Source organism: Oncorhynchus masou, chromosome 2 (genome assembly GCF_036934945.1).
Source record: "Oncorhynchus masou masou isolate Uvic2021 chromosome 2, UVic_Omas_1.1, whole genome shotgun sequence".
In the NCBI taxonomy this organism is placed as follows: domain Eukaryota; kingdom Metazoa; phylum Chordata; class Actinopteri; order Salmoniformes; family Salmonidae; genus Oncorhynchus; species Oncorhynchus masou.
The window spans coordinates 5,224,734-5,237,425 of record NC_088213.1 but is presented as its reverse complement, the minus strand read 5'-3'; the positions used below and the strand labels follow the sequence as shown (position 1 = coordinate 5,237,425).

The 12,692-nt window shown below is 43.5% G+C and overlaps 1 pseudogene; it reads left to right on the top strand.

Annotated features, from left to right (window-relative positions):
• Positions 1-12,692, top strand: part of LOC135552268 (non-muscle caldesmon-like) — a 73,863-nt pseudogene that overhangs the window by 51,317 nt on the left and 9,854 nt on the right.

Sequence of the window (12,692 nt, the reverse complement as noted above, 5' to 3'; positions counted from 1 at the left end):
AATTGGTGGATTATATTAAACACAAACAGCTGTCAACACAAAGGTGTATGTAACGTTTGAATATAATCGGTGCTTAAAATAATACATTGAAATGATACATGCCTGCATTTGTACAAATTATAGATAGAATATTTTTTTCACTGCAATATTGAACTCTTTTCTAGGGAGCTTCCTCTGGTAAAAAGTACAAATTTGTGATGATGGCTCACGGCAAGTATGAGAAGGTTGCCGTCGGTGATGATGATTACAACGAGCACACAAACGGGAAATCAAGTAAGACTTACTTACATCCTGTTAGTAATGTATCATCATGTCTGTCCAGGAGAGAGAGGGGTCTGTTAGTAATGTATCATCATGTCTGTCCAGGAGAGAGAGGGGTCTGTTAGTAATGTATCATCATGTCTGTCCAGGAGAGGAGGGGGTCTGTTAGTAATGTATCATCATGTCTGTCCAGGAGAGAGAGGGGTCTGTTAGTAATGTATCATCATGTCTGTCCAGGAGGGAGGGTCTGTTAGTAATGTATCATCATGTCTGTCCAGGAGAGAGAGGGGTCTGTTAGTAATGTATCATCATGTCTGTCCAGGAGAGAGGGGTCTGTTAGTAATGTATCATCATGTCTGTCCAGGAGAGAGAGATGTCAGTAATGTATCACCATGTCTGTCCAGAGAGAGAGAGAGAGATCTGTTAGTAATGTATCATCATGTCTGTCCAGGAGGGAGAGGTCTGTTAGTAATGTATCATCATGTCTGTCCAGAGAGAGAGAGGTCTGTTAGTAATGTATCACCATGTCTGTCCAGGAGGGAGAGGTCTGTTAGTAATGTATCATCATGTCTGTCCAGGAGAGAGAGATGTTTGTTAGTAATGTATCATCATGTCTGTCCAGGAGAGAGAGAGAGGTCTGTTAGTAATGTATCACCATGTCTGTCCAGGAGAGATAGGTTTGTTAGTAATGTATCATCATGTCTGTCCAGGAGAGAGAGATTTGTTAGGTATCATCATGTCTGTCCAGGAGAGAGAGAGATTTGTTAGTAATGTATCATCATGTCTGTCCAGGAGAGAGAGAGATTTGTTAGTAATGTATCATCATGTCTGTCCAGGAGAGAGAGAGGTCTGTTAGTAATGTATCATCATGTCTGTCCAGGAGAGAGAGGGGTCTGTTAGTAATGTATCATCATGTCTGTCCAGGAGAGAGAGAGAGGTCTGTTAGTAATGTATCATCATGTCTGTCCAGGAGAGAGAGGGGTCTGTTAGTAATGTATCATCATGTCTGTCCAGGAGAGAGAGGTCTGTTAGTAATGTATCATCATGTCTGTCCAGGAGAGAGAGAGGTCTGTTAGTAATGTATCATCATGTCTGTCCAGGAGAGAGAGAGGGGTCTGTTAGTAATGTATCATCATGTCTGTCCAGGAGAGAGAGAGGTCTGTTAGTAATGTATCATCATGTCTGTCCAGGTCTGGTAATGTATCATCATGTCTGTCCAGGAGAGAGGGGTCTGTTAGTAATGTATCATCATGTCTGTCCAGGAGAGAGAGAGGTCTGTTAGTAATGTATCATCATGTCTGTCCAGGAGAGAGGGGTCTGTTAGTAATGTATCATCATGTCTGTCCAGGAGAGAGAGGGGTCTGTTAGTAATGTATCATCATGTCTGTCCAGAGAGAGAGAGGTCTGTTAGTAATGTATCATCATGTCTGTCCAGGAGAGAGAGGGGTCTGTTAGTAATGTATCATCATGTCTGTCCAGGAGAGAGAGAGGTCTGTTAGTAATGTATCATCATGTCTGTCCAGGAGAGAGAGAGGTCTGTTAGTAATGTATCATCATGTCTGTCCAGGAGAGAGAGGTCTGTTAGTAATGTATCATCATGTCTGTCCAGGAGAGAGAGAGGTCTGTTAGTAATGTATCATCATGTCTGTCCAGGAGAGGGGTCTGTTAGATGTATCATCATGTCTGTCCAGGAGAGAGAGGTCTGTTAGTAATGTATCATCATGTCTGTCCAGGAGAGAGAGGGGTCTGTTAGTAATGTATCATCATGTCTGTCCAGGAGAGAGAGGGGTCTGTTAGTAATGTATCATCATGTCTGTCCAGGAGAGAGAGAGGGGTCTGTTAGTAATGTATCATCATGTCTGTCCAGGAGAGAGAGGGGTCTGTTAGTAATGTATCATCATGTCTGTCCAGGAGAGAGAGGGGTCTGTTAGTAATGTATCATCATGTCTGTCCAGGAGAGAGAGGGGTCTGTTAGTAATGTATCATCATGTCTGTCCAGGAGAGAGAGGGGTCTGTTAGTAATGTATCATCATGTCTGTCCAGGAGAGAGAGGGGTCTGTTAGTAATGTATCATCATGTCTGTCCAGGGAGAGAGGGGTCTGTTAGTAATGTATCATCATGTCTGTCCAGGAGAGAGAGGGGTCTGTTAGTAATGTATCATCATGTCTGTCCCAGGAGAGTAAGGTCTGTTAGTAATGTATCATCATGTCTGTCCAGGAGAGAGAGGGGTCTGTTAGTAATGTATCATCATGTCTGTCCAGGAGAGAGAGAGGGGTCTGTTAGTAATGTATCATCATGTCTGTCCAGGAGAGAGAGGGGTCTGTTAGTAATGTATCATCATGTCTGTCCAGGAGAGAGAGGGGTCTGTTAGTAATGTATCATCATGTCTGTCCAGAGAGAGAGGGGTCTGTTAGTAATGTATCACCATGTCTGTCCAGAGGTCTGTTAGTAATGTATCATCATGTCTGTCCAGGTGAGAGAGGTTTGTTAGTAATGTATCATCATGTCTGTCCAGGAGAGAGAGGGGTCTGTTAGTAATGTATCATCATGTCTGTCCAGGAGAGAGAGAGGTCTGTTAGTAATGTATCATCATGTCTGTCCAGGAGAGAGGTCTGTTAGTAATGTATCATCATGTCTGTCCAGGAGAGAGAGGGGTCTGTTAGTAATGTATCATCATGTCTGTCCAGGAGAGAGAGGTCTGTTAGTAATGTATCACCATGTCTGTCCAGGAGAGAGAGAGGTCTGTTAGTAATGTATCATCATGTCTGTCCAGGAGAGAGAGGTCTGTTAGTAATGTATCATCATGTCTGTCCAGGAGAGAGAGGTCTGTTAGTAATGTATCATCATGTCTGTCCAGGAGAGAGAGGTCTGTTAGTAATGTATCATCATGTCTGTCCAGGAGAGAGAGGTCTGTTAGTAATGTATCATCATGTCTGTCCAGGAGAGAGAGAGAGGTCTGTTAGTAATGTATCATCATGTCTGTCCAGGAGGGAGAGGTCTGTTAGTAATGTATCATCATGTCTGTCCAGGAGAGAGAGGGGTCTGTTAGTAATGTATCATCATGTCTGTCCAGGAGGGAGAGGTCTGTTAGTAATGTATCATCATGTCTGTCCAGGAGAGAGAGGGGTCTGTTAGTAATGTATCATCATGTCTGTCCAGGAGAGAGAGGGGTCTGTTAGTAATGTATCATCATGTCTGTCCAGGAGAGAGAGAGGTCTGTTAGTAATGTATCATCATGTCTGTCCAGGAGAGAGAGGGGTCTGTTAGTAATGTATCATCATGTCTGTCCAGGAGAGAGAGGTCTGTTAGTAATGTATCATCATGTCTGTCCAGGAGAGAGAGGGGTCTGTTAGTAATGTATCATCATGTCTGTCCAGGAGAGAGAGAGGTCTGTTAGTAATGTATCATCATGTCTGTCCAGGAGAGAGAGGGGTCTGTTAGTAATGTATCATCATGTCTGTCCAGGAGGGAGAGAGGGGTCTGTTAGTAATGTATCATCATGTCTGTCCAGGAGGGAGAGGTCTGTTAGTAATGTATCATCATGTCTGTCCAGGAGAGAGAGGGGTCTGTTAGTAATGTATCATCATGTCTGTCCAGGAGGGAGAGGTCTGTTAGTAATGTATCATCATGTCTGTCCAGGAGAGAGAGAGAGGTCTGTTAGTAATGTATCATCATGTCTGTCCAGGAGAGAGGGGTCTGTTAGTAATGTATCATCATGTCTGTCCAGGAGAGAGGGGTCTGTTAGTAATGTATCATCATGTCTGTCCAGGAGAGAGGGGTCTGTTAGTAATGTATCATCATGTCTGTCCAGGAGAGAGAGGGGTCTGTTAGTAATGTATCATCATGTCTGTCCAGGAGAGAGAGAGGGGTCTGTTAGTAATGTATCATCATGTCTGTCCAGGAGAGAGAGGGGTCTGTTAGTAATGTATCATCATGTCTGTCCAGGAGAGAGGGGTCTGTTAGTAATGTATCATCATGTCTGTCCAGGAGAGAGAGAGATCTGTTAGTAATGTATCATCATGTCTGTCCAGGAGGGAGAGGTCTGTTAGTAATGTATCATCATGTCTGTCCAGGAGAGAGAGGGGTCTGTTAGTAATGTATCATCATGTCTGTCCAGGAGAGAGAGGTCTGTTAGTAATGTATCATCATGTCTGTCCAGGAGAGAGAGAGGTCTGTTAGTAATGTATCATCATGTCTGTCCAGGAGAGAGAGGGGTCTGTTAGTAATGTATCACCATGTCTGTCCAGGAGAGAGAGAGGTCTGTTAGTAATGTATCATCATGTCTGTCCAGGAGAGAGAGATGTCTGTTAGTAATGTATCATCATGTCTGTCCAGGAGAGAGAGATGTCTGTTAGTAATGTATCATCATGTCTGTCCAGGAGGGAGAGGTCTGTTAGTAATGTATCATCATGTCTGTCCAGGAGAGAGAGATGTCTGTTAGTAATGTATCATCATGTCTGTCCAGGAGAGAGAGGTCTGTTAGTAATGTATCATCATGTCTGTCCAGGAGAGAGAGGTCTGTTAGTAATGTATCATCATGTCTGTCCAGGAGAGAGAGGGGTCTGTTAGTAATGTATCACCATGTCTGTCCAGGAGAGAGAGGGGTCTGTTAGTAATGTATCATCATGTCTGTCCAGGAGAGAGAGAGAGGTCTGTTAGTAATGTATCATCATGTCTGTCCAGGAGAGAGAGAGAGGGCTGTTAGCAATGTATCACCATGTCTGTCCAGGAGAGAGAGGTCTGTTAGTAATGTATCATCATGTCTGTCCAGGAGAGAGAGAGGTCTGTTAGTAATGTATCATCATGTCTGTCCAGGAGAGAGAGGTCTGTTAGTAATGTATCATCATGTCTGTCCAGGAGAGAGAGATGTCTGTTAGTAATGTATCATCATGTCTTTCCAGGAGGGAGAGAGGTCTGTTAGTAATGTATCATCATGTCTGTCCAGGAGAGAGAGGTCTGTTAGTAATGTATCATCATGTCTGTCCAGGAGAGAGAGAGGTCTGTTAGTAATGTATCATCATGTCTGTCCAGGAGAGAGAGGGGTCTGTTAGTAATGTATCATCATGTCTGTCCAGGAGGGAGATGTCTGTTAGTAATGTATCATCATGTCTGTCCAGGAGGGAGAGGTCTGTTAGTAATGTATCATCATGTCTGTCCAGGAGAGAGGGGTCTGTTAGTAATGTATCATCATGTCTGTCCAGGAGGGAGATGTCTGTTAGTAATGTATCATCATGTCTGTCCAGGAGGGAGAGGTCTGTTAGTAATGTATCATCATGTCTGTCCAGGAGAGAGAGATTTGTTAGTAATGTATCATCATGTCTGTCCAGGAGAGAGAGGTCTGTTAGTAATGTATCATCATGTCTGTCCAGGAGAGAGAGGGGTCTGTTAGTAATGTATCATCATGTCTGTCCAGGAGGGAGAGGTCTGTTAGTAATGTATCATCATGTCTGTCCAGGAGGGAGAGAGGTCTGTTAGTAATGTATCATCATGTCTGTCCAGGAGGGAGAGAGAGAGGTCTGTTAGTAATGTATCATCATGTCTGTCCAGGAGAGAGAGGGGTCTGTTAGTAATGTATCATCATGTCTGTCCAGGAGGGAGAGAGGTCTGTTAGTAATGTATCATCATGTATGTCCAGGAGAGAGAGAGGTCTGTTAGTAATGTATCATCATGTCTGTCCAGGAGAGAGAGAGGTCTGTTAGTAATGTATCATCATGTCTGTCCAGGAGAGAGAGGGGTCTGTTAGTAATGTATCATCATGTCTGTCCAGGAGAGAGAGGGGTCTGTTAGTAATGTATCATCATGTCTGTCCAGGAGGGAGAGAGGTCTGTTAGTAATGTATCATCATGTCTGTCCAGGAGGGAGAGGGGTCTGTTAGTAATGTATCATCATGTCTGTCCAGGAGAGAGAGAGAGGTCTGCTACTAATGTATCATCATGTCTGTCCAGGAGAGAGAGGGGTCTGTTAGTAATGTATCATCATGTCTGTCCAGGAGAGAGAGGGGTCTGTTAGTAATGTATCACCATGTCTGTCCAGGAGAGAGAGAGGTCTGTTAGTAATGTATCATCATGTCTGTCCAGGAGGGAGAGAGGGGTCTGTTAGTAATGTATCATCATGTCTGTCCAGGAGAGAGAGAGAGGTCTGCTACTAATGTATCATCATGTCTGTCCAGGAGAGAGAGAGAGAGGGGTCTGTTAGTAATGTAGCATCATGTCTGTCCAGGAGAGAGAGGGGTCTGTTAGTAATGTATCACCATGTCTGTCCAGGAGAGAGAGAGATTTGTTAGTAATGTATCATCATGTCTGTCCAGGAGAGAGAGGGGTCTGTTAGTAATGTATCACCATGTCTGTCCAGGAGAGAGAGAGATTTGTTAGTAATGTATCATCATGTCTGTCCAGGAGAGAGAGAGATTTGTTAGTAATGTATCATCATGTCTGTCCAGGAGGGAGAGGTCTGTTAGTAATGTATCATCATGTCTGTCCAGGAGAGAGAGAGAGAGGTCTGTTAGTAATGTATCATCATGTCTGTCCAGGAGAGAGAGAGGTCTGTTAGTAATGTATCATCATGTCTGTCCAGGAGAGAGAGGTCTGTTAGTAATGTATCATCATGTCTGTCCAGGAGAGAGAGAGGTCTGTTAGTAATGTATCATCATGTCTGTCCAGGAGAGAGAGGGGTCTGTTAGTAATGTATCATCATGTCTGTCCAGGAGGAGAGGTCTGTTAGTAATGTATCATCATGTCTGTCCAGGAGAGAGAGGGGTCTGTTAGTAATGTATCATCATGTCTGTCCAGGAGAGAGAGGTCTGTTAGTAATGTATCATCATGTCTGTCCAGTAGAGAGAGAGGGGTCTGTTAGTAATGTATCATCATGTCTGTCCAGTAGAGAGAGAGGGGTCTGTTAGTAATGTATCATCATGTCTGTCCAGGAGAGAGGGGGGTCTGTTAGTAATGTATCATCATGTCTGTCCAGTAGAGAGAGAGGGGTCTGTTAGTAATGTATCATCATGTCTGTCCAGGAGAGAGAGGGGTCTGTTAGTAATGTATCATCATGTCTGTCCAGGAGAGAGAGGGGTCTGTTAGTAATGTATCATCATGTCTGTCCAGGAGAGAGAGGGGTCTGTTAGTAATGTATCATCATGTCTGTCCAGGAGAGAGGGGTCTGTTAGTAATGTATCATCATGTCTGTCCAGTAGCGCGCGAGGGGGTCTGTTAGTAATGTATCATCATGTCTGTCCAGTAGAGAGAGAGGGGTCTGTTAGTAATGTATCATCATGTCTGTCCAGGAGAGAGAGGGGTCTGTTAGTAATGTATCATCATGTCTGTCCAGGAGAGAGAGGGGTCTGTTAGTAATGTATCATCATGTCTGTCCAGGAGAGAGAGGGGTCTGTTAGTAATGTATCATCATGTCTGTCCAGGAGAGAGGGGGTCTGTTAGTAATGTATCATCATGTCTGTCCAGGAGAGAGAGGGGTCTGTTAGTAATGTATCATCATGTCTGTCCAGGAGAGAGAGAGAGGTCTGTTAGTAATGTATCATCATGTCTGTCCAGGAGAGAGAGGGGTCTGTTAGTAATGTATCACCATGTCTGTCCAGGAGAGAGAGGGGTCTGTTAGTAATGTATCATCATGTCTGTCCAGGAGAGAGAGGGGTCTGTTAGTAATGTATCATCATGTCTGTCCAGGAGAGAGAGAGAGGTCTGTTAGTAATGTATCATCATGTCTGTCCAGGAGAGAGAGGGGTCTGTTAGTAATGTATCATCATGTCTGTCCAGGAGAGAGAGGGGTCTGTTAGTAATGTATCATCATGTCTGTCCAGGAGAGAGAGGGGTCTGTTAGTAATGTATCACCATGTCTGTCCAGTAGAGAGAGAGGGGTCTGTTAGTAATGTATCATCATGTCTGTCCAGGAGAGAGGGGTCTGTTAGTAATGTATCATCATGTCTGTCCAGGAGAGAGGGGTCTGTTAGTAATGTATCATCATGTCTGTCCAGGAGAGAGAGGTCTGTTAGTAATGTATCATCATGTCTGTCCAGGAGAGAGGGGTCTGTTAGTAATGTATCATCATGTCTGTCCAGGAGAGAGAGGTCTGTTAGTAATGTATCATCATGTCTGTCCAGTAGAGAGAGGGGTCTGTTAGTAATATATCATCATGTCTGTCCAGTAGAGAGAGGGGTCTGTTAGTAATGTATCACCATGTCTGTCCAGGAGAGAGAGGGGTCTGTTAGTAATGTATCACCATGTCTGTCCAGGAGAGAGAGGGGTCTGTTAGTAATGTATCACCATGTCTGTCCAGGAGAGAGAGGGGTCTGTTAGTAATGTATCATCATGTCTGTCCAGGAGAGAGAGGTCTGTTAGTAATGTATCATCATGTCTGTCCAGGAGAGAGAGAGGGGGGGTCTGTTAGTAATGTATCATCATGTCTGTCCAGGAGAGAGAGAGGTCTGTTAGTAATGTATCATCATGTCTGTCCAGGAGAGAGAGGGAGGTCTGTTAGTAATGTATCATCATGTCTGTCCAGGAGAGAGATGTCTGTTAGTAATGTATCATCATGTCTGTCCAGGAGAGAGAGGGGTCTGTTAGTAATGTATCATCATGTCTGTCCAGGAGAGAGAGGGGTCTGTTAGTAATGTATCATCATGTCTGTCCAGGAGAGAGAGGGGTCTGTTAGTAATGTATCATCATGTCTGTCCAGGAGGGAGGGGTCTGTTAGTAATGTATCATCATGTCTGTCCAGGAGAGAGAGGGGTCTGTTAGTAATGTATCATCATGTCTGTCCAGGAGAGAGAGATGTCTGTTAGTAATGTATCATCATGTCTGTCCAGGAGAGAGGGGTCTGTTAGTAATGTATCATCATGTCTGTCCAGGAGGGAGAGGTCTGTTAGTAATGTATCATCATGTCTGTCCAGGAGGGAGAGGTCTGTTAGTAATGTATCATCATGTCTGTCCAGGAGGGAGATGTCTGTTAGTAATGTATCATCATGTCTGTCCAGGAGAGAGAGAGGTCTGTTAGTAATGTATCATCATGTCTGTCCAGGAGAGAGGGGTCTGTTAGTAATGTATCATCATGTCTGTCCAGGAGGGAGAGGTCTGTTAGTAATGTATCATCATGTCTGTCCAGGAGAGAGAGGGGTCTGTTAGTAATGTATCATCATGTCTGTCCAGGAGAGAGAGGGGTCTGTTAGTAATGTATCATCATGTCTGTCCAGGAGAGAGAGGGTCTGTTAGTAATGTATCATCATGTCTGTCCAGGAGAGAGAGATGTCTGTTAGTAATGTATCATCATGTCTGTCCAGGAGAGAGGGGTCTCTTAGTAATGTATCACCATGTCTGTCCAGGAGAGAGAGGGGTCTGTTAGTAATGTATCATCATGTCTGTCCAGGAGAGAGAGAGGTCTGTTAGTAATGTATCATCATGTCTGTCCAGGAGAGAGAGAGGTCTGTTAGTAATGTATCATCATGTCTGTCCAGGAGAGAGAGAGGTCTGTTAGTAATGTATCATCATGTCTGTCCAGGAGAGAGAGGGGTCTGTTAGTAATGTATCATCATGTCTGTCCAGGAGAGAGAGGGGTCTGTTAGTAATGTATCATCATGTCTGTCCAGGAGAGAGAGGGGTCTGTTAGTAATGTATCATCATGTCTGTCCAGGAGGGAGAGGTCTGTTAGTAATGTATCATCATGTCTGTCCAGGAGAGAGAGAGGTCTGTTAGTAATGTATCATCATGTCTGTCCAGGAGAGAGAGGGGTCTGTTAGTAATGTATCATCATGTCTGTCCAGGAGGGAGAGGTCTGTTAGTAATGTATCATCATGTCTGTCCAGGAGAGAGGGGTCTGTTAGTAATGTATCATCATGTCTGTCCAGGAGAGAGAGAGGTCTGTTAGTAATGTATCATCATGTCTGTCCAGGAGAGAGAGGTCTGTTAGTAATGTATCATCATGTCTGTCCAGGAGGGAGAGGTCTGTTAGTAATGTATCATCATGTCTGTCCAGGAGAGAGAGGGGTCTGTTAGTAATGTATCATCATGTCTGTCCAGGAGAGAGAGAGGTCTGTTAGTAATGTATCATCATGTCTGTCCAGGAGAGAGAGGTCTGTTAGTAATGTATCATCATGTCTGTCCAGGAGGGAGAGATTTGTTAGTAATGTATCACCATGTCTGTCCAGGAGAGAGAGGGGTCTGTTAGTAATGTATCATCATGTCTGTCCAGGAGGGAGAGGTCTGTTAGTAATGTATCACCATGTCTGTCCAGGAGAGAGAGGTCTGTTAGTAATGTATCATCATGTCTGTCCAGGAGGGAGAGGTCTGTTAGTAATGTATCATCATGTCTGTCCAGGAGGGAGAGATTTGTTAGTAATGTATCACCATGTCTGTCCAGGAGAGAGAGGGGTCTGTTAGTAATGTATCATCATGTCTGTCCAGGAGAGAGAGAGAGAGGGGTCTGTTAGTAATGTATCATCATGTCTGTCCAGGAGAGAGAGAGAGAGGTCTGTTAGTAATGTATCACCATGTCTGTCCAGGAGAGAGAGAGGTCTGTTAGTAATGTATCATCATGTCTGTCCAGGAGAGAGAGAGAGGGGTCTGTTAGTAATGTATCATCATGTCTGTCCAGGAGGGAGAGAGAGAGGGGTCTGTTAGTAATGTATCATCATGTCTGTCCAGGAGAGAGAGAGGTCTGTTAGTAATATATCATCATGTCTGTCCAGGAGAGAGAGGGGTCTGTTAGTAATGTATCATCATGTCTGTCCAGGAGAGAGAGAGGTCTGTTAGTAATATATCATCATGTCTGTCCAGGAGAGAGAGGGGTCTGTTAGTAATGTATCATCATGTCTGTCCAGGAGGGAGAGGTCTGCTAGTAATGTATCACCATGTCTGTCCAGGAGAGAGAGAGAGGTCTTTTAGTAATGTATCACCATGTCTGTCCAGGAGGGAGAGAGAGGTCTGTTAGTAATGTATCATCATGTCTGTCCAGGAGAGAGAGAGAGAGGTCTGTTAGTAATGTATCATCATGTCTGTCCAGGAGGGAGAGATCTGTTAGTAATGTATCACCATGTCTGTCCAGGAGGGAGAGAGAGAGAGGTCTGTTAGTAATGTATCATCATGTCTGTCCAGGAGGGAGAGAGAGGTCTGTTAGTTTCAATTCTATGGTATTTACGAGTAATTCCTTAGCAGTCACGCCTTGGCATGCAACCAATTGATTGGGATTCTCTTCTACTATATGACAGTACTAGATCTTAGACTAGTAGTACGAGATCTACCAGTATTAGATCTACCAGTTCTAGATCTTAGACTAGTAGTACTAGATCTACCAGTACTAGATCTTAGACTAGTAGTACTAGATCTACCAGAACTAGATCTACCAGTACTAGATCTTAGACTAGTAGTACTAGATCGTAGACTAGCCGTACTAGATCATAGACTGGCAGTACTAGATCATAGACTAGCAGTACTAGATCGTAGACTAGCAGTACTAGATCGTAGACTACCAGTACTAGATCATAGACTAGCAGTACTAGATCGTAGACTAGCAGTACTAGATCGTAGACTACCAGTACTAGATCATAGACTAACGGTCATCTCTCAATCAACTAGGAACTAATGTGTCACAAACCACATCAATAACGGTACATGACTAAATAGAAACAACAGGAAACTGATAGAACAGTGTAGAGTTTAATTCAATGTAAACATGTAGACAATAAAGCAATAATTGAGTTAATCACACGACTGGCAACAGCATTCTATACCTCAGTTTTGACCCCCGGGGCGCCACAATCGTTTTTATTACTGCACACTTTTGAGTCGAGCCAATTCTATATCAACAAGTCTAAAGCAGCAGTGTGGTTATGGTTGGCTCACGGAGACACACCCCTGTGATTTATCAATGAGAAATGATTTCATTAAACAAAGACCCTGAGAAGCATCAGATAGCTATAACAAAAATAGACATCTTAAATAAAAAAAATTAAGCTACAAATTCTCGAATGTTCCTTACAGAAGAATAAACCTTTATAGCTTAAAAAACATGTTTTAATGCTCATTAGATCTATTCCAGCAACAAAATTATCAAAAGCTTATTTTAAAACACCAACTGTGTCTATCATTTAACAAATTAACTTTCAGTGTCACTTATCTACTTAACTTCCTGTATCACGATGATCCTTCTGTAGTTTATTACACAGCTTCCTGTATCACGATGACCCTTCTGTAGTTTATTACACAGCTTCCTGTATCACGATGACCCTTCTGTAGTTTATTACACAGCTTCCTGTATCATGAAGACCCTTCTGTAGTTTATTACACAGCTTCCTGTATCACGAAGACCCTTCTGTAGCTTATTACACAGCTTCCTGTATCACGATGACTCTTCTGTAGTTTATTACACAGCTTCCTGTATCACAATGACCCTTCTGTAGTTTATTACACAGCTTCCTGTATCACAATGAC